The 27,356-nt window shown below is 38.4% G+C and overlaps 1 long non-coding RNA gene across 1 annotated transcript in view; it reads left to right on the top strand.

Moving 5' to 3' along the window:
- The window catches only part of LOC114644803 (uncharacterized), a 34,727-nt gene extending 7,866 nt beyond the window's left edge, over positions 1 to 26,861 (top strand). Inside the window, exons 2-3 of the long non-coding RNA XR_003715043.2 lie at positions 4,285 to 4,348; positions 25,436 to 26,861. This is a non-coding gene — a long non-coding RNA (uncharacterized LOC114644803). The remainder of the gene's footprint in view (positions 1 to 4,284; positions 4,349 to 25,435) is intronic.
- The last annotated feature ends 495 nt before the right edge of the window (positions 26,862 to 27,356 follow it).

Below are 27,356 nucleotides of genomic sequence, written 5' to 3'. Positions count from 1 at the left end.
CAGATGAGGTGGCTCGGGCATCTGATCAGGATGCCTCCTGGACGCCTCCCTGGTGAGGTGTTCCGGGAAGAGGCCCCGGGGAAGACCCAGGACACTCTGGATGGACTATGTCTCTCTTCTGGCCTGGGAACGCCTTGGGATTCTCCCGGAAGAGCTAGAAGAAGTGGCCGGGAAGAGGGAAGTCTGGGCATCTCTGCTCAAGCTGCTGCCCCCGCGACCCGACCTTCGGATAAGCGGGAGACGATGGATGGATGGATGGATTTTAGTCTAATAATGAAAATTTAAAAACAAGTACTGCAGACACCTGAGCAAATAACAAAGAATGATGAAAGGCTACAACTACTTCAATGTAAGACCCTCTAATAAATAAACAATGGATTAAACAACCAGAAAATATTGTTTAAAAAATCGCTACCTAATCCCCCCTATAACTGCTTAGTAAGATTTTTATTAACCATTTCCAAACTAAATTTTGTAATTTCTGTATTGATCTCAAAACACAAAGTGGAAAATAACATCTTGTGATATTTTGTGTGACATCATGGTGGTCATGTTATAAACCAATGCATTGTGGTAGTTTTGCCTTGTGCTTTTTGTTTGTTCACAGTTAAGGCTCTTTTCAATTGTTTTTCTTTTTTTGTGTTGTTTTTGAAAAACTCCTTTTCCTGTTTGTTTTTAATCTGTGAGATCTTTTCTTTTGCTGCCAAATAAAACAAGTATATTTTAAAAAATGCATTAAATCTCTCTGACTTGCTTCCCAAAAAGATCTCGCCTGAGCATTACAAATGGGTACCACCCATCAACTTGAGGAACTCCTGTTCTGTTCCCTGGCATACCTTCACTGCTCTCCATGTATTTGTATATCGCTGGGGTAATTAACATCAGAGATGTTTTCAATATTTTGAGCCATTGCATCCCCTCTTAATAGTGTTAGTCATCTGAGAAAAAACAATGATAAAAAATCTGCTGCGGGCCTTGTGTGGTCCAGTTTCCTGCCCTGTTCTTCATTAATTTGCTTATATCTGTGGTTCCCACCAGTCCCTCCATACACATCATCCTTGGAATTCATTAAGTCTCACTATGCTCTCAAGTATAGGGGGCTGGGGAAATTCCTTCCATCTCCTCTTCTTTCTTTTTCTTACTTCTGGTGCCTTCCCTCCAGACCTCCCTGGAGATTTATCTCATGTCACAGCACAATTGCTGTATGGCTTTTCTCATTAAATGTCTGGAAAAGTGTTATTCATCTAATGTATACAGTGATCCCTCACTATATCGTGCTTCGCCTTTTGCGGCTTCACTCCATCGCGGATTTTATATGTAAGCATATTTAAATATATATCGCGGATTTTTTGCTGGTTCGCGGATTTCTGCGGACAATGGGTCTTTTAATTTCTGGTACATGCTTCCTCAGTTGGTTTGCCCAGTTGATTTCATACAAGGGACGCTATTGGCAGATGGCTGAGAAGCTACCCAACTTACTTTTCTCTCTCTCTTGCGCTGACTATCTGTGATCCTGACGTAGGGGGTGTGAGCAGGGGGGGCTGTTCGCACACCTAGACGATACGGACGCTCGTCTAAAAATGCTGAAAGATTATCTTCACGTTGCTATCTTTTGTTCAGCTGCTTCCTGAAACGACATGCTGCACGGTGCTTCGCATACTTAAAAGCTCGAAGGGCACGTATTGATTTTTGATTGAAAAACAAACTCTGTCTCTCTCTCTCTCTCCCCCTGCTCCTGACGGAGGGGGTGTGAGCTGCCGCCTTCAACAGCTTTGTGCCGCGGTGCTTCACATACTTAAAAGCCAAACAGCCCTATTGATCTGTTTGCTTTTCTCTATATGTGACATTCTGTGCTCCTGACGCGCACTCCTTTGAAGAGGAAGATATGTTTGCATTCTTTTAATTGTGAGACAGAACTGTCATCGCTGTCTTGTCATGGAGCACAGTTTAAACTTTTGAAAAAGAGACAAATGCTTGTTTGCAGTGTTTGAATAACGTTCCTGTCTCTCTACAACCTCCTGTGTTTCTGCGCAAATCTGTGACCCAAGCATGACAATATAAAAATAACCATATAAACATATGGTTTCTACTTCGCAGATTTTCTTATTTCGCAGGTGGCTCTGGAACGCAACCCCCGCGATGGAGGAGGGATTACTGTAGTAGATGTTCTCTCAGTGCAGTAAGTCAGTGACAGTTGAGTCTTGTACTTTTCCTATCGCATTCCAAATTGTTGCATTATGCTAAAATACTACTGCTTGATGTTAGAGTCTTTGTTTACTATCGAACTTGTGACGGCAAGCCGCTTTCCAGGTCCTACAGGATCAATGTGCGTGCTTCGATGTTTGATTAATGGGTCAATATGGTGAAGCAAATCATCAATCTTAAATGCTGATATACAAATGTATTCGTTGAGCTTTTCTTTTCAACCATAATCTGTGCCTTTTTTTTCACCATCACAACAGCATCAGAATGTATGGAAACGTATTTGAGCCACAGAGAAAAAAAAAATAGGGACACAGTGAGATGAAAAAAAGGCCAATTTTGTCATTAAAGTAGAAATTTTGACTTTGACCTCGTAGTTTATTTTTGTCATTAAAGTAGAATGTTGTAAACAGCATCTTAAAACTGACCCAGTTCAGGGGAATAACTACCATTTGAGTAGAGTGTGACATCACACGGGCCCCAGCGTTCAGGGGGCCCCAGCAACACATGAAAATTAAAATAAATCTTCAGATAAAGCAATAATAAATACAAAGGGGGGAAAAAAAAAAGTCCAAATATTATCCGAGTAACCCAGGTGTTGATTTGGACTTATTCTGCGGGCTTTAAAATAAAACATAATTAATGTTAAACTGAACGCAGTCAGCGCAGATTTGCTAGGATTGTTTCTGAACGCATCCTTAATCAATTTTGCAATCAGCCATTTCAGTCAACAATTGTGCAAATGAACATGACGGTAGTGACATTTCAAAATGAAAGTGGTCAGGTAATTTGTGATAGTCTGTTACAATGTCAGATGGGTTTGAATTAATTACTCTTCTAGTCAAAAGTAGTAAGTATAACTTTTATAGCGTGTTTGAAACCATAGATACTAATATGCATGTAAGTTATGTTATCAGTATGGCATTCTGCAAATGTACAAATATATAGGTAGCTGAAAAATAAGGACTGATTCATAAAAAAAATACCTCAAGCATGGTCATTAAAAATCACGTTTGTTTATTTGAAATTAGATAGATAGATAGATACTTTATTAATCCCAGGGGGAAATTCACAAATTATCGTATAATTCCAAAAAATTTCAGATTTAGGGTTCATGTCTTAACTTGGATTTTATATGTCATCAAAACTTCTAACGTCAAAATTATAAATGACAGATGTAATCAGGAATTTATAAGCATTAATCAGGTGTTAATGTGACAGCAAAATAAATGTCAATATAATAGCAAAACATGTAGTACTACAGTAGATATTCATCCATCCATTATCCAACTCGCTATATCCTAACTACAGGGTCACGGGGGTCTGCTGGAGCCAATCCCAGCCAACACAGGGCACAAGGCAGGAAACAAACCTCAGGCAGGGCGCCAGCCCACTGCAGGGCACATACACCCACACACCAAGCACACACTAGGGACAATTTAGAATCGCCAATGCACCTAACCTGCATGTCTTTGGACTGTGGGAAGAAACCGGAGTACCCGGAGGAAACCCACGCAGACACGGGGAGAACATGCAAACTCCACGCAGGGAGGACCCGGGAAGCGAACCCGGGTCTCCTAACTGCGAGGCAACTGCAGTAGATAAGACATGAAATTTTATTCCGCAGCCAGCCAAAATCTGAAATATTTATGGATCATACATTAGAAATGTCATTAGGTGACAGCTGGTTAAGACCGATTTGATTGTTGTCCAAATAAATTCCAGAAATGCGATATTTTCTATTTTTCCCTTCCATGGCCATGCCTAAGGTATTTTTTTTATCATTTGTTATGGGTGTACACTTGTGAACAAATTAAATGGTTGACAGTATAATAAAAATAGAAGATTTTGCCAAATTAAAAACCTGAAAGAGGAGTATATATTAAAATTTCTTGTTTTTGTTGTTTTTTCCTATAGTGAAATCCACCTTTAGTATGCAGTACCGTTCCTTATAGATCATTTCTCTTTTTTTTGTATCGTATACAAATTACATAATTATAGTGATATTTCTTTCTAAATTTACATTGATGCCAGCGCTACTGCAGTATTGTTTATTTTTAATCAATGTCATTTCATTTTCAGGTTTACAAAACATTTGACAACAGTGGTTCCCGTAACGTACACGTACTGGTACTGCATACTAAAGGTGAGTTTCCTATAACTTCAACCTGTGATGAAATTTTTTTTGGTGATGATTACTATCAGTATTTGCAATATATAATTTTACAATAAATGTTAAGTATTGTAATACTTTTATATTTATAAAAATTATGTGAGCCATTTCATAAATGATGCACACATTAGTAGCAATACGAATTGGGTAAGGCAATCTAGTGCAAATGACATCACTTGTAATTAATGACTTTAGAAATCAAACTGTGTGTTAGTTACATTACATAGTTATATTTTATATGTAATAATAATAATATGTATATTGATGTACCTAATCCTAGGGACCCCATTCTGTCTAGTTACACCTCTGACCCAGCTGTTAATTACTACATGGTTCTCAGGCTTCCCACAGCACTGAGCAGGAGGCAGCAATTTTCACACAACACATTCAATTTGATATTCCAGCTCATCTTCTTCTTTTTTCGGCTGCTTCCGTTAGGGGTTGCCACAGCGGATCATCTTGTTCCATATCTTTCTGTCCTCTGCATCTTGTTCTGTTAATATTCCAGTTTTCTGCACATTTAGAATCCTTAAATTTATACTTGATATCACTTTGACGATGAAATGTGTTAAAAGCATGTATGTTACATATTACAGATAAATCATTAACGTCTTTTAAATAAAGAATACTGTTAATAATTGCACATGTGGGGGCGGCACACTGGCGAAACAGTAGCGCTGCTGCCTCTCAGGGAGTCACATACCTTGTGTTCCCTGTCTGGAGTTTCCATGTTTTCCTGGTGGGTTTCCACAGTGTGCTCTGGTTTCCTTCTAAGGATATGCAGGTTTGGGGATGTGGTGATGCTAAATTGATTCTAGTGTATATGTATGCTTGTATTCACCTTACAATAAGCTGATGCCCCATCCCTGATGCTTGCTGAAATGGGCCCATCCTTGGATTGATGGATGTAATCATTAAAAATCCACCCTTGCCAGATATCTTGTGGCAAGGTGTCCTTGGAATTTAATGGATGTTATGGCTTACAGACAATCCACAACACAGCAAAGTCCAGCATTGTTTTCTCACCATGATGATATCTCACACTGCCACTGGGTGGAATCTTCCAGATTTACGTAAAGTATGCGTGCAAGTATAAACAGTAAGCTGCTTGTGTAGTAATAGCGTCCGCAGGAGCAAGCATCGCATGAATTATGAACCTGGCCTTAATCTTTTATACATTTGTTTAAACACACATGTACACTTTTAATACTTCAATTTATTGTAATGATCACTATGACATCTGAAGTGAGGCACATGCAGCAAATTTATCTAGTATAGTGAACCTGTAGATCTCCTCGCGTTCATGAGGGCCACAAGGATGGTTAGAAAATATTACATGGATACCTCACGTACTCTACATTTCTCTTTAAGAATTTGTCCTAACAAAATGGGTATCTAACATTGTCTTTTATCTATCAGCCAATTTCTTTTTCCCTAGCCTCCTCTCTCTAATATATAACTAACAGTCTGGGTCGATCACAGTCACTGGGTTGTTAATTTCAGAGAGTCGGCTGTTGTCCTGCACCACACATCATCAGCATAATTATGTCACTACCTTAAAAGACAGTATTGTACCAGGGAAGGCATCTAGTCTTTGAGAACTTCTAAAGACAAAGAATTATTGGAGTTTAATTGGGTTATGACTGCAAGTCTTGTATTGTCTGAGAATCATTCAGAAGTTTTATCTTAAAAACAAACTCTCTACTGTTCTATTCATTTTCAGATCTGTTTAAACAAGCCTCCACTCAACTGTTGAGCGGAGGCTTGTTTAAACAGATCTGAAAATGAACAGAGCAGTAGAATTTTATACAAGATTCTGAATATGGTGAGATGAAAGTGGCTGCATTAAGTTAAAATTAATTTGTGTGAAAATATGTTGTGTGTTCAGTAGACATTTATTGTCCCTCGATAATAATCATCATTATCTTTATATACTCCTTTTTATCATCTTTATTTTGTTACATTATTGTGTCCAGTATTCTGTCTCATGAATGATTTGCTTGATCTTATAGCTAAAGAACAGTTGCAGGTGTGTTTGGCTAATGATTCATGCATACAAATGCCCCCCATCAGTGACACCTGCCTATTTGAAGGCATTGTAGACACTGAAAACAGAGTATCATTGATTGAAAAATGAGAAGGTCAACATCACAAAGGAGTGTGGTAAAGGTTCACCACCTGTTATAACCAGATGTTAGGTTGCTTTCATCTCTCCTGCAAGTACTCTATTGATATTATATCCTCAGTAATCTTTAAAATGCCAGGCTGTTAAAAGATTCACTACTTTAAATGGAGAAAATCATGAACCTGCATATGCTTTATTCAGTATATTCTTTATTTAAAATTTCTCAGTGTGTGTTTCAGAGCCTTAGAAGGAGGGCAACTTCACTGTATGACTGTTCTGGTCATAGGAATAATCAATGAAATATATCAGAAAAATATATTGAGAGATGAGACCATTGTGAGCATTTATGACTATATATGGTTGGAAGAACTGTGCTAAACCAGAAAAGGATAAAGAATATTAAATAGAGAGGTAACCTGTAAGAAACCTCACCACTGTTAACCAGTTATCATTGTATTGTATTAAGTTATTTATTTACCAACCCCCCAGCCACCCCCAGTTACACCCTTTAGAAGACCTTAGTTCTTATTGTGGCTTAGACTATTGAATGGCGTGCAGTTAAACTATTTAATAGTTTAAGATTTTAATAAATGAATTTACCTTTGTGTCAGACAATTTAATATATATTTCAATATTCATTTGTACAGTGAGTAGCAATATTAATTTTTAAAAATTATGGAAATTGGTTTCCAACCTGGCATTCTCTTTAGACCCAGGAGCACTTCATGACAGAGTTCATTATACCTTCTGTTGTGTTTACACATTAGCATGGAGACTGTGTTGGCTAAGAAGAACAAGTTGTACTGTTTATATTAAACAGACAGGTACTTAAATACATACATATAGCAGCTGGTTTTTAGAATAAACAAAGAACTCCCTCTCAAAACATACAGTGGTGTGAAAAACTATTTGCCCCCTTCCTGATTTCTTATTCTTTTGCATGTTTGTCATACAAAATGTTTCTGATCATCAAACACATTTAACCATTAGTCAAATATAACACAAGTAAACACAAAATGCAGTTTTTAAATGATGTTTTTATTATTTAGGGAGAAAAAAAATCCAAACCTACATGGCCCTGTGTGAAAAAGTAATTGCCCCCTTGTTAAAAAATAACCTAACTGTGGTGTATCACACCTGAGTTCAATTTCCGTAGCCACCCCCAGGCCTGATTACTGCCACACCTGTTTCAATCAAGAAATCACTTAAATAGGAGCTGCCTGACACAGAGAAGTAGACCAAAAGCACATCAAAAGCTAGACATCATGCCAAGATCCAAAGAAATTCAGGAACAAATGAGAACAGAAGTAATTGAGATCTATCAGTCTGGTAAAGGTTATAAAGCCATTTCTAAAGCTTTGGGACTCCAGAGAACCACAGTGAGAGCCATTATCCACAAATGGCAAAAACATGGAACAGTGGTGAACCTTCCCAGGAGTGGCCGGCCGACCAAAATTACCCCAAGAGCGCAGAGACGACTCATCCGAGAGGTCACAAAAGACCCCAGGACAATGTCTAAAGAACTGCAGGCCTCACTTGCCTCAATTAAGGTCAGTGTTCACGACTCCACCATAAGAAAGAGACTGGGCAAAAACGGCCTGCATGGCAGATTTCCAAGACGCAAACCACTGTTAAGCAAAAAGAACATTAGGGCTCGTCTCAATTTTGCTAAGAAACATCTCAATGATTGCCAAGACTTTTGGGAAAATACCTTGTGGACTGATGAGTCAAAAGTTGGAACTTTTTGGAAGGCAAATGTCCCGTTACATCTGGCGTAAAAGGAACACAGCATTTCAGAAAAAGAACATCATACCAACAGTAAAATATGGTGGTGGTAGTGTGATGGTCTGGGGTTGTTTTGCTGCTTCAGGACCTGGAAGGCTTGCTGTGATAGATGGAACCATGAATTCTACTGTCTACCAAAAAATCCTGAAGGAGAATGTCCGGCCATCTGTTCGTCAACTCAAGCTGAAGCGATCTTGGGTGCTGCAACAGGACAATGACCCAAAACACACCAGCAAATCCACCTCTGAATGGCTGAAGAAAAACAAAATGAAGACTTTGGAGTGGCCTAGTCAAAGTCCTGACCTGAATCCAATTGAGATGCTATGGCATGACCTTAAAAAGGCGGTTCATGCTAGAAAACCCTCAAATAAAGCTGAATTACAACAATTTTGCAAAGATGAGTGGGCCAAAATTCCTCCAGAGCGCTGTAAAAGACTCATTGCAAGTTATCGCAAATGCTTGATTGCAGTTATTGCTGCTAAGGGTGGCCCAACCAGTTATTAGGTTCAGGGGGCAATTACTTTTTCACACAGGGCCATGTAGGTTTGAATTTTTTTTTCTCCCTAAATAATAAAAACCACCATTTACAAACTGCATTTTGTGTTTACTTGTGTTATATTTGACTAATGGTTAAATGTGTTTGATGATCAGAAACATTTTGTGTGACAAACATGCAAAAGAATAAGAAATCAGGAAGGGGGCACACAATTTTTCACACCACTGTAGAAGCTCTGTCTTGTGACTTAGTTTTATTTACTCTGCTCTACTTGGTTAATAGTAACCATAAGTCACCAACAACTAATGGCAAATCTGCTGGATGTCCGCTTTGTAAACCGATGTTGCATATTGCCATATTGCTTCTTTTTGAATGATTAGTTTTTAAATGTTATTAATTTTTATAATGTTGCTGATGTAAGTAAGTCTGCACTTGGTGTGGGCGCTGGCATTTTGTACATTGTTGTTCATAAGTTGTGCCACATTATTTTTAGATTGTGGGATGACAATGGACATGGCGTGAAGACAGCCTTCACCCCTATTAAAGATGGTGGTGCACTTTGGTTTTGAGTTTGTAACAAAGAAACAACCTAATTAGAAACTAGTCCACCTAAAGAACAATTAGGGCTTAGTTTGGCATTGACTCATAATTTTGAATTTTGACTGTAAAGCTAGGTCATAGTTTGACTTTGGCAAATTGTCGAGACAGTATTATATATTCCAACCCTTGGACTGTCCCTTAACACCTTTCACTGTTTGTTCCTGAAAGACACCATTCTCTGCTACATCAGTCTCTTAAAGCAATTCTTTAGGACCTATCTTCATTTCTAACACACCTTGGTTGGATGGATTTACCTATATGAAGAAATTGATTTTTTTTATTCACTTAAAGTTTGCACTACTAGCAAAATGTTTTACTGTGCTGTGAATTTGTAGTCCACATGAATTCTAATGCACAACATAAAAGCTAAGCCTTTCCACTAGTGTTTTACATCTCAACAAAATTAAATTATTTAAGAAGAAAATGTCTAAACTTCAACTGTGACATTCATTACTGAACATATGCCGTTACAGTTAAATGTTCTTTAAAGTGAATCAGCTCACATGAACACAAGCAAGAAAACAGAACAGCAGAAGGACAAATGAAAGTAGACCATTCACTCCATCAAGCTTGTTTGTTTAGCTCATAGCTAAGCCGTCCCAATATCTCATCCAGAACCCTTTTAAAGGTTGTTAAGGTTTCTTCTTCAACTCCATGTCTTGGTAGTATAGTGTGTTCCTGTCCCAGAACTCTTTTAGCAATGAAGTGCTTCCTGGCTTCAGTCCTAAATGCACTTCTTAATTTCCAGTGGTGTCCTTGAGTATCTGATTCACTGTTTAGTAGAAAGAATTCTTTGGAATCTACTTTATCGATGCCTTTGAGGATGTTCAAGACCTGGATATGGTCCCCACACAGTCCCCTCTGCTCAAGAATAAAAATAGAATTGGGCATTGCCTTAAGTCCTGGGGTGCAGTTCATTGGTTTCTTTTTTTGTATTGAGATGATCAGAACTTCACACAATAAGCCATATGTGGTCTCATTAATACACTATGTAGTCTTAGCACCTTTACATTTAACAGTTTTTATGATATAACTTAATGTTTTATTTACCTTTTTAATTGATTCTGCACATTGGTTAGATTGTGAAGTTCACCTTGGGATTAATAAACTATCTCTCTATCTATCTATCTATCTATCTATCTATCTATCTATCTATCTATCTATCTATCTATCTATCTATCTATCTATCTATCTATCTATCTATCTATCTATCTATCTATCTATCTATCTATCTATCTATCTATCTATCTATCTATCTATCTATCTATCTATCTATCTATCTATCTATCTATCTATCTATCTATCTATCTATCTATCTATCTATCTATCTATCTATCTATCTATCTATCTATCTATCTATCTATCTATCTATCTATCTATCTATCTATCTATCTATCTATCTATCTATCTATCTATCTATCTATCTATCTATCTATCTATCTATCTATCTATCTATCTATCTATCTATCTATCTATCTATCTATCTATCTATCTATCTATCTATCTATCTATCTATCTATCTATCTATCTATCTATCTATCTATCTATCTATCTATCTATCTATCTATCTATCTATCTATCTATCTATCTATCTATCTATCTATCTATCTATCTATCTATCTATCTATCTATCTATCTATCTATCTATCTATCTATCTATCTATCTATCTATCTATCTATCTATCTATCTATCTATCTATCTATCTATCTATCTATCTAAAATGTTGTCAGTATAAGCCCATACATTCCCATCAGGGGTTGCTTAGTGTAGAACAGCGTCTACCTTCTTATATTTAGTATTGATTTCCCTCTTGTTCACAGGTGTTTATCTAGTTCTGAAGCTTGTCCAGGCCTTTTTTGAAAAATTTTGCTGCCTTCTTAGTGTCTGCAATTCTTTCAGTTTTAGTATCCTCTGCAAATTTCACAAGTTTACCAATTAAAATGTAATCTTTTTCCACAGTAAAATCAGAAAAAGTACTGGTCCAAGGACAGACTCTTGAAGGACTTTACTGATGACTTCACTACACGTGGACCATTCTCCTTTTATTCATTTATTCTTTTTCTCTTGCTGGTTAATTAACTTGAAAGTCACCTCTGATGCCTAATGCTTTTAGTTTTAGAATTACTCGTTGGTGTTGGACTGTATCAAAGTTTTTTTTGTAAGTCTCTAAGTAAATGATTTTATATGCTTTAATTTTGTTAACCACTCCAAATGCATATACAAAAATAAATGTCAGGATCTTCCTCTCATAAACCCCATGCTGGCTGGTATTTACAATATTCTTTTCATACAGGTACTTTTCCATCCTGTGCTCATGACACATTGTTCTGTCATTACCTGGATCCATTTTGTCACCCTTCTTGATGATTGGAGTCACATTTGCAACATTTCATTCAATACAATACATCATTAGTTAGAAAAACGAAATCTTATGAATGGATATTGCTTTAAGTAAGCCGTTTACGTGATCTACATCCCATGCTTCCTTGAGTAAAGTAAACAGGGTGACACAGCAGTGTTGGTATATGACTTTGCCAGATTTTTTAGCTTTTATGAATGACCTTTATTATATATACACTAGGGGGCTGGGGCTGTGCCCCCCCCCCTTACTCATTTTGCTCGCCCACCCCACAACCCCTACCCCTGGGGGGGCACTTCATGCTAGCCACTTTGCGTCTCTGCCGCTCGCATTGTGGGGGGGGGGTTGATGAACACACGGTAAAGACGAATCAGCTGCTGGCTTGCTGCTAGCTGCTACCAAGCTGCGTGATCTGCATGTCGTGCTGCACGTTGATCATTTAAAAGCCTGTACAGCAGCTGCTGCCACCGTGCTGCGTGATCTGCATGTCGCGCTGTGTGACGATCATTTAAAATCATATACAGCAGCTGTCCTTTTGTCTCACTTCCTTGTCTTGTGGGACGTTGAAGTATCTCCGAGAAATTGTTTGTAAGTAGGGTGTGACATGCAAGTAGTCTCACAGGACTTCAAAGTGTCTCTCCGAGATGATCACAATCTGTCTAGATAGTTTGATACTGGTATAAATTCCAGACAATGGACTTGGGTTAGAAAATCTCCACCTCTGTGGAAGTGCAAGGGCAGCACTTTCAACAAGGATTAAAAAAAAAAAAAAGTCTGCAGATATAAAACGTGTTACCACTGTTTTTAACATTAAGAAGTAATACATAGATACCAAAATAAATGTGTAGTGACTACTGCTTTTAGCAGATATTGCCCTATACGGGATGTCAGGGACTTTCTGAATATTTCCTTTTTCAGTGTACAAACAGAATATTATTTTCACTGACGTCACTATGCACTACAAATCGTTCCTCCTAAGGTCTGAATGACACTTCTTAAAGCATTCTGGTAGAATCCTGTGTTCAAAAATGGTGGTGTGCTAAGTGGCAGGCGTACATTTTTGGGGCCTTGAAGCTTAAACTGTTATGGGGGCCCCTTTGCTACCAGCAACAATGTCTGGGTAACCACTGTTTTCTGCTTCGGAGGGTTTATTCCACGACAGATCACTACAATTTTTTTAAGAACTTAACTATTTTAATTAAAATTTCTGAACTGGATTAAACTATTTTTACCATTTTTTGAAAAAGCTCTTCATATACAGTAGATGCACAAGCTTTTTAAGCAACGAGGACTAAAGTCAGTACTGGAGCCCTCAGTTGTTTCATAGAAGATCTGCTCCTTGTTGTGCTGTACAAAAGATTTTTGCTTGGTTTGTGTGCAGCCAGCCAGCCAGACAGTCTGAGATCAGAGGAATTACTCCCGTGCTTATATGTGGTCTTGAGAAGACAAACACATTCTTCAGATTAAAGGGCGTCTTTTCTGGCGTCTGAAGGGCAATTCTTAGCACTTCCACAGGCTAGGGTATGTCAGTTTTATTCATATACCTGCAAATTATGAGCAAATCATCATTATAATATCTCTGTCTCTACGTGCTGCCATATTCTTTTTATTTGTGTTCTAAAATAAAAATATAAAAGGGAAAAAGGAAGATATTTTCCATTGAAGTAGTTTTATATTCTAAATCTCCCCAGGTGTACTGCATATTGTAAAATTACACTCTTGGCCATTAGATTTTGTTTTTAAAGTGCAATGTGTAATCTTTGCCTTTGAAGTATGATATCATGTTGTTCATTCCTTTTAAAAGTGACTAACGTTAGAGACAGAGGCAAACTTTGAGCTGTATTCAGATGAATTATTCCATTGTGAAAGTGATGATTAATTTAAGACCTTTATTGAGGCTCAAGAATAAAAGTAATTAATCAGTCAGTTTAGCCACAACTGTCTGAACCCAGCCTATCACCACATATACTTCAACAGCTGCATGAACACAACATGTAGGAGGTGGGGTTTGAATACTGACTACAAAGTTTATCCCATTTTTCGACTTTTCCTAATTTTTTTTTTGCATGGCAATATTGAATTCATATCTGGAAATCTCAAGGGTGTCAATTTTTCTGGTAATGTTTCAATGTACAATAGCTGTAAAAAAAATATAAATTTTGGATGTTTTAACATTTAGTATAGTGTTACATTAAATTTTTGTTTGATTAATTGGGATTTTGTTTCCATTAGATAATTTTAAAAAAATCGTGTCTCATTATATCTGGACTGTATTCAGATATACTTTATCCAGAAACATTTACAATTGGTATTAAAAGTGTCTATCATGCATGCATTTCAGGGGTGCTATGATCTTTGAAGAACTTGGGCCCCCTCAACAATCATGCATTAGTCACTTTGCTCTCTAGCTCTTAATCTTCTTGTTCTCATTTCCATCTTCCTGAGGTTTTTCCTTATTACTCTGAAGCCATCTCAGCATGGGTCTTCCTTCTTGTTTACCATATATAATTCTTCTCAAGACACTATATTCTAACACTTTCCGCAATGGCCAAGCCATTTAAGTCTCTCTTTACAATGATTGTGTTACCGGCCTCAGGCCTAAGTGGACCTGGGCCAGGTACAAGCCACTGTTGCTACAGGGTGTAACCACAGTAATATGATGAAAAAGCATAAAAGAAGCAGGCAGCAGTCACAAGTCTCAGACCATACTTCTCTGTTCTACTTTATTCTCATTTACCCAGAAAACTTACCCACAAACTTAAACAGCCATGGACACTGTGAGAGGGACAATTTAAATTTATGCTCGAATGTATCATAAATTTTCAACCCTGTAGTGCCATGATAAGCGAGTATAACGTGGACTGTACTTAAGTTCTAAATTGTCTAACCGAATAGTTTTTAAAAGAAAAGATGAATTTAAAGAATAATATATTGCAGTAGTTCCCCTACTTTACAAAATTATTAATATACTTAATTTTTCTTATTAAAATATGCATTTCTTTTAATAATACAGTACATATCAAGACTTTGAATTCAAACTAATTACTAGTATTTTCTCCTATCAAAATACTGCGGTGGGCTAGTGCCCTGCCCTGGATTTGTTCCTGTCTTGCATCCTGTGTTGGCTGGGATTGGCTCCAGCAGACCCCCATGACCCTGTGTTCGGATATAGCGGGTTGGATAATGGATGGATGGATCAAAATATTCATTTAAAATGTGGCATAAACCAAAAGGTCAAAGCAACATACCACCATCCCTAGAAAGGTTAAATCCAAGCAGATTGTATTGCACTATATAGTCATTCATTTGGTCATATTGGTCTCTGCAGGTGTTTGGCTCAGCATACACAGACCTGTCATTATCAAATGTGATCTATACTATGAGCAGTTAGACAAAAGATGAAATCTGATAGAAGAATAGAAATGAGCTTTTGTAATTGAAGCTTTGGGTCATCAGATTACTGAGATATGTTGAGTCATGGGATTAAACAACAGTCCTGTTGCGTAGCACCAGAAAAGAAGTGGCGAGTGAATTAGAAGAATGGAGACGGGCTTAGGAAGACAGAGGATTGAATATAATAGGGAAAGTACAGAATATATGAGATATAATAATGATCAGGAGTCAAAAGGTAAACTGCAGGGTGAACCACTGAAAAGTGTGGATAAGTTTAAATATGTAGGATCAGTGGTAGCCCAAAACAGAAAATTAGATGCAGTGATAACCCATAGAGTGTAGTGTGGATAGAGGAAATGGGAAGTAGGTATCCAGAGTATTGTGTGATCAAAGACTTAAACAGAGAGTTAATGGTAAAGTTAAGACAGCGGTATGACCAGCAATGATGTGTGGAGCTGAAACATGTACAGTAAAGAGAGCGCAGGACACATTAGTTGTGGCAGATATGAGAAAATTGAGATGGATGTGTGGAGTTACAAAAAAGGACAGAATAAGAAATGAGACATTCAGAGGTACAACAAAAGTTGGACAGATATCTGAGAAAGTACAGGAAACTTGGTTGAAGTGGTATGGACCGGTGATGAGGAGAGACAATGAATATATTAGCAAAAGAGTGATGGGAATGAAAGTACGGGGAAAAGAAAGTGACAGGAGCTGAAGCAAAGGTGGATGAATAAAGTAAAAAGATTGAAAGGAAAAGGGTCTGAATGGGGAGGCAGTGCAGGACTGAGCTGATGGAGAAGGTTGATCAGACACATTGAGACCACATAGAAGTGGAAGAAATGAAGAAGCTTTACTGATTATTTACTTCCCTTGGTATTATTTTTATTTATCTCTGCATTACCCAAGCAATGAGACAGCTGCACTAAACATTGCACCATCGCTAATGCCAGGACAGCCTGAGAAATGCACCTCTGCATCCATCAACTTGCTGATATTCCAATTTTAAGGCCACAGGTAAACAGACCTTAACTCAACTACATCTGGCAAAAGGCAGAAAGTAATCAAGAACAAGACATAAGTGCATTATAGGCACATCCACTGATTGAGAATCACCAATCAGCCTAACTTAAACAACTTTAGGATAGAATATCCGGTAAACCAAGCATCCTGCAGCTCAGAGTCAGTCTTTATGAATACTTCCTTCCTTATTTATAATTTTATCATTAGATATTTTAAACATGCTGATCAACTTGTGAGTTCTGGACAGTGTTTGTTTTAAAAAGTAAAGAAATAAAGTTATTTTAATCTTGATTTAATTTTTATCTTTTATTGCACTTCAGTTATTACAATTGAGAAATCATCAAGGGTAGTGTTCTGCAATGGCACCAGGTGGGGCTGGGGTAGCATGACACCCCAGAATAAAATAGTATCCTCCGTGGCTACACTACAAGTCAAATTTAATTAATTTATTTTTCTTCTGTTATGAAGTTACACGTGTGCCTTTTAATGCTCATTACAATAGCAGTGTGTCATTGAGTTTGTTTTTTAGAAGACTATTTCCATTTACACTGGAAGCTTGAGGTGGTTCTGTTTTTTGCAAGTGAGTGTTTCTTATACAGGTCTGGTTTTCCAAGTTTATTACATTTTGTTGCCCATGAGGTTATTAGAAAGTAACTTGGCTAGCTAGGTTGTTGGCTGCCATTGATAGCCCAGCTTCTCACAGTTTAGTATTAACATAACTGCAGGTTCATTAAGCTTTTTGTTCTCTGACCCTGATACGGAATCATGGTTATATTTTTAAATGTTCCTTGTTGCTTGTATATGTTAAACATCATTGATGATTTTAGCATTTATAATTTAAATTAACAACTTAACATGATGCAAACTTGGATCCAAGATACAATGATCGTTAATTTTGCAATGTAAATGATGCAGATTTTTACTACAGCAAAAACTATTTAATATATTTGATTGCTCTCAGAGGTCACTAACAGGTGGTCCAGGTCCGGACCCAGACTTACAGCCAAAACAGAAGGTTATGATTTATTTTAAAACCTGATGGAGCGGTTCTATTTTATCTGACATAGCTTTTGTAGTCTTTACGGTAATGTTTTAGCGGATGAGGAAATGCACAGACCAGTTGTATGCGCGTTAAGCTATTTCACGTGATACCACTCAGCCAATCAAGTCTGTGGATTCTAGGTGGTGAACATTGCTTTACTTTACAGCGCAGACACTGACAGATGAGAGAGTTAGAGGCAAAGAAGAGAGACGGTAGAAAGAAAAAGAAAGATAGCAATACATGTAGAAAAAATAAAGGGAAATATAAGCCGAAGAAAGTGAGAGATACAGATGACTGCGCTGGAAAAAGAAAAGATAGGTGAGACGGAGAAAGGGACAGAAAAATAAGGAACAAATGACGCTCTCCAAAAAAGGAAAGTGGACAGCGAAAATAGGGTATTTAATCCAGAATGGACAAACTCATTTCTGTTCATACTTCCCCCTGGGAGCACTAAACCAGTGTGTCTCATATGTTCAGAAACCGTGGCACTTGTTAAAAGTGCCAATATGAAACAACATTATGAGACGAAACATAAAGGTTTCAAACAAACATACCCACTCAAATCCGAAGTGAGATCACAGAAAATAATTAGTCTCAGAGCCCAATATGACCAGTGCACCAGGATCCTGAGCCACACATTCACTGCCCAACAACATGCTTATGAGTGTCCCCTCAGAGTTGCTTGGATTTTGGGTCAACATAAAAAGCCATTTACTGATGGAGGGGTTGTACAAGAATGCATGAGTGCAGTATCTGAAACACTACTTGAGGAAAAACAAAAGCTGTGTGATAAAATAAAGCAAATACCCATGTCAGCAAGCAGATGTTGTCCTGAAAGAGCAGTGTGGAAGAACTGACCCTTCCACTTTCTGGCTCCAAGTGGTCCCCGAGACAGCTTTCCCAGGTCTGAGGAAAGTAGCCGTGTACATCTTGACCATGTTTGGCTCCACACACAACTGTGAGGCAGCTTTCTCCACAATGAACATAATCAAAACTAAATATTGTTCCAGGCTCACCAATGAAAACCTCCACATGTCTATGAGAATGGCTCTCTCTCCATTCAAGCCCATGTTTAAAATCCAGGCAGGAAAAGCTAGAGCTCAATTCTCTCACTGAGCAAAAAAGTGGGGTGATGAACATAAGAGGTGAAGAAAGTGAGCATTTCAAACTGTTTAATTGTTAAGATGTGTTGAGATTTATTATCTGTAAAATTGGTTGAAACTGTTGAGTCAAGATGTGAAACAGAAAAGGGGAAATTCAAGCTTTTTCTCCATTTATTTTATTTTTCTGAAGTTAAGCACTTTATTTAAACATGCACGTTTTTCACATTTTATTTATTTTGTCTTATTTTGAAATGCAGCCCTACTTTTATTTGGTAAATTTAAGAACATTATATACTGTGACGGAACATTATACATATCTGCAGTCATACATGCACGTTCAGTTCTATGTTACGTGACAATAAATATTGTCAAAAAGTTTTTGAATTGTACTGAACTAATTTGATTTGAAAGTCTGGTATTGATTACATGCAGATGCTGATACAACTACTAGGCTACTTAAATATATATGATACTAAATAGTTAGACAACATGATATTCTGGACCATTGCTTCAAGAAATTTTCTCTAATTGGACCTCTTTAGATTTTAGTTGAATACCCCTGCTCTAGATAGTATATTACTTTAGCACTGATCAGATTAATGAATGATAATCTTTACTAGCATCAGTCATTGTATAATAAAATAGCTGCATGCATTAAATTCACCTATGCTACTGATTTTGGTGTACCCACTTAATACATTTTTCTGGACCACAGCTGGTTCATTGTTGCTTTGAATACTGCACTATAAGCAGAACAACATTTCCACAGTAGGATTTGTAGCAGACAACCTGGTCCATCGTGAAACGAATGCTCCCTGCTGAAATCAAATTATTTAAAAAAAAAAAAAAAAAAGTTGAAAATGAGAACTGGAACATGAAACTGCCAGTATTCTATGGTCTTAGACACAGGCTATATTATCTCCTTTTTAAATTCTGGCTAGATCTAGTGAGTAAAACATTAATATTTTAAGCTGAAGTAACCTCATAGTTTGGCAGCTTAGTGATGAGTTCTGCTGCCTCCAAGATCAAGTGTCCTAGCTTAGAGCTGCACACTGGTTCATTGTTCATGTAAAGTTTGCATGTTCCCAGTCCATATTTGCTTTCCTCCAGGAACTCCCCACATATTCAAAGACATGCAAAGTTTGTTTGGGTCAGTGTGAGTGTATGCAAAGTATGCCCAGTGATGAACGTGCAACTTGAGCAGAGCTGGTTCCCACCTTGCCTCCGGTGCTGACAGAGAAGGCTGTGGCCCCACAATCCTGAACTGTATTAAGCAGGTTTGAAACTGTCATGTTACCTTTCATAATTGTCTTTAGAAAAATCCATTTGAACATCAGCCAAATGGTATAGACGTTAATGTCTTGAGGCTCAAGTTAAACCTCCGTCACCAATGCATTGTTACTTTGAGTAAGCCACTTAACAATGCTGCAGAGGATGGAAAGAATAGCATGCTTTGTGAAGGTAAATGGGGGGTTTAAATTTACAGATTAGCTAAAATATGTTGGTAATATCTATGGGTTAAATTGCCCACACAAAACCATATTGGACAAAAAGCAATCGTACATCAGAGTAACTGCTTAAAGTTTTCTTTCTTACTCAAGAAAATAACTTTAATACATCCATTTTCAAAACTGACTGAAGTCTATTTTAACGATATTTGACCATTGGAAAGGCTCTGCAGGCCAAAACTGGAAGAATTTCTGAAAATTTCCAAAAGTGGCAGAATTTAAACATACTGCAGTTTATTTAAGATTGAAATTGGAGTTCCATTAACTAAGGGATTACAGTAGTCTAGTCTCAGTGCTATAAATGCACGGTTTAAGCATTTGATATCTGTCATATATTAGTACTGTAAATCTAAGCATGTCTCCTTAAAACAATGTGACTTTTCACCAAGTTATTAGACTTAAGGGCAAGGCAACTGATTCATTCCTGTTCCTTCTTGTTTGGTATCTGTTATTTAGACATTTACCAGATCTGGTTGAACCTGTTTCAAGCACTCAGTGTTCTGGAATGAAATAATAACAACGGCGGACACATGTTTAGAATTCTATAGAGCTACTTCCCTAAATTATACCCTTTGATTGATAAGTAATGCAGGGCTGTGTGCGTGCAAGAACTGCCTTAACAATGGCAGAGACCAACCTTGCTCTCAACTTGCCCTAGTACAAGGGTTGAACCATTTCTATCAGGTACTGGCTGCCCTGAAAGGATTGCAATAAATACTCAAAGACCAGGAGCTTCCTCATTCTGGGTGTACAAGCCACCATCTGTTCCTAGTTAACTCTCTCTTAAAGGATTTAACCTGAACAAGCACAGTTCAGTATACTAATGAGCCTCTTATCACAGATGACTTGAGGTAGAATCCCACAGAACCTACACACATCTAGCCCCTCATCTTGTAGCACCTCCAACTCTCTGGTGACTACTAGTGCCAGTAAACAGCAAGACCATTTCAGTGAAATAACAAACTTTACTTCAATCTAAAGTTGTGTTTAATTGAAAAGAAACCAGACATATAAAACACAAGACGTAAATACATCAAGCTTTGTCAGGTAGTTTGGCTTTTCAACTGTTGTAACCTTTACCTTCTTAATCCATTTTAGGTAACCCTTTAAAGTGCAAAACACTGCACCATTGTTTTCCTCTTAGGCCAGTTGTAACACTTTTGTAGACGGATAGTTTGACAAAAATGTCAAATGTGCTTACAACTCTTCTTTTCTTTTTTTATAGAGTAGCTTGGTGGCTGATTGTGCAAGATTTAGTAATAGTCACTTTCTATCAGACGGTTGTGGCGAGCGCCCTCTTCTACGCGGTGGTGTGCTGGGGAGGCAGCATTAAGAAGAGGGACATCTCACGCCTGGACAAACTGGTGAGGAAGGCAGGCTCTATTGTTGGCATGGAGCTGGACACTTTGACATCTGTGGCAGAGCAACGGGTGCTGAGCAGGCGTCTGTCAATCATGGAGAATCCACTGCATCCACTAAACAGTATCATCTCCAGACAGAGGAGCAGCTTCAGCGACAGACTGCTGTCACCATCCTGCTCCACTGACAGACTGAGGAGATCGTTCCTCCCCCACACTATGTGACTCTTCAGTTCTACCCGGGGGGGGGGGCAAACATTAACATTATACAAAGTTATTGTCTGCACCCTCTACACATCCTTCTGCTGATACCAGCATAGGAAAGACATCCCCACCCATAATTACAACAGCGCAAGTGAGCACAGAGCTGAGGAGACTTCGTCCCACCAAAGCAGCGGGTCCAGATGGAGTATCGCCACGACTGCTGAAGGTCTGTGCATCGGAGCTGGGGGGTCCTCTACAGCGCATCTTCAATCTGAGCCTGGAACAGGGGAGAGTCCCGAGGCTTTGGAAAACATCTTGTATCACCCCAGTCCCAAAGGTATCACGTCCTAGTGAGCTGAATGACTTTCGGTCTGTTGCTCTGACATCACATGTGATGAAGACCATGGAGAGGCTGCTGCTTCACCACCTTAGGCCACAGGTTCAACACGCCCTTGACCCTCTGCAGTTTGCATATCAGGAGAAGGTGGGAGCGGAGGATGCCATCATCTATATGCTACATCGATCCCTCTCTCACTTGGACAGAGGCAGTGGTGCTGTAAGAATTATGTTTCTAGACTTCTCCAGCGCCTTCAACACAATCCAACCTCTGCTCCTTAGGGACAAGCTGACAGAGATGGGAGTAGATTCATACCTAGTGGCATGGATCGTGGACTATCTTAAAGACAGACCTCAGTATGTGCGTCTTGGGAACTGCACGTCCGACATTGTGGTCAGCAACACAGGAGCGCCACAGGGGACTGTACTTTCTCCGGTCCTGTTCAGCCTATATACATCGGACTTCCAATACAACTCGGAGTCCTGCCATGTGCAAAAGTTCACTGATGACACTGCTATCGTGGGCTGCATCAGGAATGGGCTGCAGGAGGAGTATAGGGACCCAATCAATGACTTTGTTAAATGGTGCAACTCAAACCACCTACACCTGAACACCAGCAAAACCAAGGAGCTGGTGGTGGATTTTAGGAGGCCCAGACCCCTCATAGACCCAGTGATCATCAAGGTGACTGTGTGCAGATGGTGCAGACCTATAAATATCTGGGAGTGCAGCTGGATGATAAATTAGACTGGACTGCCAATACTGATGCGCTGTGCAAAAAAGGACAGAGCCGGTTATACTTCCTTAGAAGGCTGGCGTCCTTCAACATCTGCAATAAGATGCTGCAGATGTTCTATCAGACAGTTGTGGTGAGCGCCCTCTTCTACGCGGTGGTATGCTGGGGAGGCAGCATTAAGAGGAAAGACGCCTCATGCCTGGACAAACTGGTGAGGAAGGCAGGCTCTATTGTTGGCATGGAGCTGGACAGTTTAACATCTGTGGCAGAGCGAAGGGCACTCAACAGGCTCCTGTCAATCATGGAGAATCCACTGCATCCACTGAACAGGATTATCTCCAGACAGAAGAGCAGCTTCAGTGACAGACTGCTGTCACTGTCCTGCTCCACTGACAGATTGAGGAGATCGTTCCTCCCCCAAACTATGCGACTCTTTAATTCCACCCGGGGGGGGGGGTAAACGTTAACATTTAACATTATACATAGTTATTGTCTGTTTTTCACCTGCATTATCATCATTCTTTAATATTATTTATTGTATCAGTATGCTGCTGCTGAAGAATGTGAATTTCCCATTGGGATTAATAAAGTCTATCTTATCTATCTTATCTATCTATCATTGTTTTTTGTATCAGTATGCTGCTGCTGGAGTGGAATTTCCCCTTGGGATTAATAAAGTATCTCTGTCTGTCTGTCTGTCTGTCTGTTCATAATTGCCAGTGATCTTATCACTTGTCAGTGAAGCTACTTGAGCAAAATACAATAACATGGCAACTAAAATGTTCCAGGAACCTACTTCATGTCTCTCTACAAGCATAAACATTCTGGTTAGAGATTAAATCTTAGTGTAATGATTAGTATATTGCATATCTTTGTATTTTACTTTACATTTCTATATCTCCCAATATACTTCACTTTGTCTGCATGCATGCAAAAATCCTCTCTCTCTTGGGGAAAAAAAAAAAAACTCAGTCATCCTTTGTCTCATCGCCATGTGCTTGCTAACCCATCCATCCCTCTCTCTAAGGGACACTTGCTTGTTAAACTCTTGTTTAAATACACACAATCAAAAATAATGCTGTCTTTCCCTCGTGGAATTTATATACTACACATTGTTTTATGCAGTTTTATTCACTGAAAAACTGCACTATGTATAATGCTGTACATTTTCACAAAGAATTATGAACAATGAGGTGTTTGATATTAACATATCCAGAGTGATCAAGTGTGGTCATGTTAGGAAAGAGAGCTATTTGGCCACTTCTTTTGCACCAGAATATACACTATGGGGAATGTGGGTTTGGATTGTGAGGGAGCTATTCACTGAAAATATGCATGTAATAAAACTGACAAGTAAGTTTCATGATAGATGAATCTTTATTTATCCAAAAGGAGAGATGATAATTCTGAGATGATAATTCTCACTACGAAAGACAAACTTGAAAGTACTTCTAGGGGAAAAAATGACATGTATGGCAATCCCTGTGCATTTTACAATAAATAAGTAGTTTCTGTGCCATTGTGAATATATTTTCAGTTTCTAAAAATATTGCTCTGATTTGCCTGAAGGCTAGCTCATAAAAGGAGGGCTGTTATGTTATTTCGAGTTAATTTATGTGCTTGGCAGTTGCATAAAAAGAATGGCTCAACTTGTATGTACATGTGCATAAGAAGCATAAAAAACAAATATTAAAGAAAGGTGAAAAGGATACCATTTGCTGCAAATACAAGTCTGTCCATGCAGCTGTTAATCCAGTGAATTTGTCCAGGGACCTTGCTTAATTTATTCAATTTTTGGTAAACTTACTTTATTCTTACATTGTTCAGTTCCCTTCATTGATTACAGACGTTACAATGTTTACACTAATTTACAAGTATAATGTAATCCTGGGACAGCACGTTGGCATGTTATTTATCCATATCTCCCCTGCATGGTCGTTGTTTGAAACTCCCCATATTTCTATACTTTGTCTAGCAGCTTCTCCACTTTTAACACATCAGCAAAGACATGCATGTTTGGTGAACTGGGAGTTGTAAACTGGAGCTCTGTGAATGCATGTAGTTGTGTCGTGAGTAAGCTATGCTAAGGACTAATGTCCAGTCTAGGGAAGCATCCTGCCTTGCACTCAGTGCTGCTGCGACAAACCTTAATTGGATTAAGTTAGGTTTTAAAGTGTCATTATCCTGGATTCCTTTCTATTAAACAAGATTTTACTTTCAACAGGCATATCCCACAAACAGAATTATACTTTACATATCAAAAGCAGTGTTCAGATATCATTAAGGAATTTAATAGAATGTTAGGTTGTATTGCATGATGTGTCATGCACAAGTCAAAGATGGTTATGCTTAAGCTTTATAAAACTGGTAAGGCCTCATCTGGAGTACTATGTGTAGTTTTGGTCTTTGGGCTATAAAAAAAAAAAAAATACCAGTACTAGAGAGTCCAGAAAAAAGCAACCAGGCTGATTACGGGACTGCAAGGGATGAGTTATGAAGAGAGATTAAAGATGGAAGGCCATCTTTGGGCAGTATTCCTCTTGCAATGATATCACTTTCTTTCAATATGGCTGACTACGAGCTACATGGTGTTGCGGAAGAACTGTAATCAATGCAGATCCAATAGCTCCCTGCCAGACAAAAGCATCTTGGTGAACAGAAAATTAATCTCTTACAGATCTCATTGGTGTCCAGGATCTTTCGTGTGCCACTTGTAGCCCAGGCCGAGTCTGCTTTATTCGGGCTTCTCTTTTTGACAACAATGATGATGTTAACAGAACCTGGGAATGTTGACAACAGAGGCAGGGGCCCAAGCCCAGGTCACCTCCACTTTTTGAAGTTATCATTACCACTCACAACCACTTCTACCCTCTCTGTTCCCCTGCCATGCCTGCAGACAGTGGTGATGTGCTTCTTATAGGAGATTCAATTGTGCACATATTGGTCTTTCAGTTAACTGACCATAAACCATTTGCGGCTTGTTTTTCTAGCACACAAGTTAAAGATGAGGAACGGGCATCCCTGACTGTCCTTGAGAAGCACAAGGGCTGGAGTGTTGGGACAATTGTAATCCATACTAGCATTAATGATATTCATCATTGATGGTCAGAACTCCTGCCGACAGACTTCACATCCCTCATTCAGGCCAGGAAGGAGAGGACTCTGGCTGCGAGGATCGCTGTGTTAAGCCCACTTCCTATGCTACTTAGATCAGATGAAACCTACAATCAATACTTGGCCCTAAACACATGGATGAGAATTCTGCTTCAATGACAACTTGGCCGTCTTCTGGGGGGGAGACTGCTTTTCTGCAGATGTGATGGCCTACATCCAAACAGGTTTGGTGCTCAGTTCCTCTCTGAAAATACCTGAAAACTAAACAGTCTTTTTTGACTATATGGCCTTAGTCCTAATGTTCACTATAATCCTTTAATACGATTTGATCATTCTGTAGTGTATCTCACTCTCAGACTTATCTATAGTAGTAACTAACTATGTCAGGTTCCTAATTGCATGCAATTTCAGTTTTCATATAGATAACCAATGTGAACCTAAAACAAGAGAATTTATGAACTTACTGCACTCTGTTGATCTTCGCACATCAGTCAGGCTTTAATTATCTCAAAAGGATTAAAATTCGACATGATGCAGGTCGTGGATGCAGTATGTGTATATCTGACCATTTCTGCATCTTATTTATGTAGAAATACTGGTAACCACAACTAAAGAGAAGCATTACAGAGAACTGCAGACACATGGGATAAGTTACGAAGTAGCATCATAGAAAGAAGGATTCTACAGGGCATGCAAAACTCAGTCTGATGTTTAGAATGAATTGGGTGGGGCTGAACCTGTTCTCATCAAAATATTTTTCTAATTTTGTAAATACCACTAGCTTTTCACACCCAAGAAGAAAACAAGTCAGATACTGAAAATGAAGGCTTGAGAAGGAAAGTTGGACATGGCCATCCAGAGATTCCTGTTCTTTATTTTTCCTGAAGGATCAATTTAATTTGAACGCACATAAAAAATAAAAAGTTAACTGATTCTTTCCCTTTAGTTAGTGTATCCAGATAATTAATTTTCTGTCAAATCCTGCAGTGTTTGGATATTTGGCCTGATGTGAATGAGTGGCCACTGTTACAGACTGGCACTTTGTTCTAGATCAGGGGTCTCTAACTTTTCCAGCCCCCCTTCCCACCCTCTCATATAGGACGTCAACAAAATAATGCAATCCAGCCTGCGAATGGTAAATTTATTTAACTGTTTTTGCCTACTTCCTTTGTTTACTCATTTAAGTCCAAAATAGTTTAAAAATAATTTTAAATTAAAAAATAATTTCAAATTAACATAAATCTTTCAGTTCTGTCTTTTGATGCAAATGTGCTGTTTATGATTAAAAAGAAAGCAAGTTAATTTTTTTTGGAATTCATTTGCTTGGTTGTCAATAAAAAACAATGTCTCTTTCCAAACTAAAAAGGAAGGTGGGTGCTGAATGCAGACAATTTGAAGAAAGATGGACATTACAGTATTTTTTGTGGAATTCGGTGGAAATGCCACCTGTCTTATATGCAAAGAAAAAGTTGCTGTTTTGAAGGAATATAATCTCAAATGTCATTACTCAACTAAACACGGAGAACAGTATGATAAGTATCAGGGAGAAGAGAGGAGAAAACTAGCTATGCAGCAACACAAAGGCCTGAAATTACAGCAAAATCTTTTTCGCAAAACAAAGAAGGATGCTGATGGTGCAGTGGAAGCAAGTTATGTGGTAAGTTAATCACTTAAGGCAGAAAAGCCATTCACTGAAGGGCAGTTTGTTAAGAGCTGTATGTTAAAAGTCGCTGAAATATTGTGTCCAGAAAAGATGGGCTTGTTCAAAAATATCTCCTTGTCAGAGCGAATAGGCGA

The sequence above is a fragment of the Erpetoichthys calabaricus genome, chromosome 12 (genome assembly GCF_900747795.2).
Source record: "Erpetoichthys calabaricus chromosome 12, fErpCal1.3, whole genome shotgun sequence".
Classification (NCBI taxonomy): domain Eukaryota; kingdom Metazoa; phylum Chordata; class Cladistia; order Polypteriformes; family Polypteridae; genus Erpetoichthys; species Erpetoichthys calabaricus.
The sequence above is the reverse complement of the archived record's forward strand: the minus strand, read 5'-3'. Positions and strand labels throughout refer to the sequence as shown.